The following is a 781-nucleotide window of genomic DNA, read 5'->3' as shown; positions in this document are numbered from 1 at the left end:
TGTGTGTGTGTGTGTGAGTTGTCACTTTTTGCACCTCAGCTTGGTTTCTGCAGAATGCCTTCATCTCCAACAGCAACCAGCGATGACACCAGTGTCTTCTTGGTTGCTAGGGAGCTGGTGATGGTTTCCCTGGTTGCTAGGACATGAGCTTGACCCAAGTAGGCTACAGCCACTATGATCAGCTAACACACACACACACACACACACACACAGAGTCAGAGTTGTTGGCTTGTTACCTATGACCCTCTAAATGTTATTAAGAGATGGTTTTGCCTCCTTACAACAATAAATCTAGCAGAAAACACTTTATACCTGGGGTTATTTGGATTTTTTTATTTGGGGTAAATGGGATTAAATCTGCAATAACTGATTGTTTCGGTGCAGCAGAAACAAGTTGTGAATGTAAAATTGACATACAGTATGTCAAATATATATATATTTTTTACTTGTTATTGTCTCTGGACACCTTGCAAATTCAATATTAACCTTTTTTATTCTCTTATTCCAGAAGAAAATATCTGTCTCTTTAGCTGCTCAATTAGCTGTCTGGTGCTGGGCAGGTAGTGTACAGTATGTTGTTAGAGCTTTTTCACATAAAAAAAGCTGAAACGAAACAGTGGGGTTGCTGGCCCGATAGCAATGAGCTGAAACTTGCTACAAAGCTGCATAAAGCCAAGACAAGCTGCAGATTCAGGGTTCATCGCCATGAAGTGACCCCTTTCACATTGTTTTCACATTGTCATTTGATATATTATTATAGAAAATATCCATTAAAATTGCT

Source organism: Morone saxatilis, unplaced genomic scaffold, assembly GCF_004916995.1.
Source record: "Morone saxatilis isolate NCDOM2014 unplaced genomic scaffold, NCSU_SB_2.0 Contig12, whole genome shotgun sequence".
Taxonomy (NCBI): domain Eukaryota; kingdom Metazoa; phylum Chordata; class Actinopteri; family Moronidae; genus Morone; species Morone saxatilis.
Note: the sequence above shows the minus strand (reverse complement) of the source record.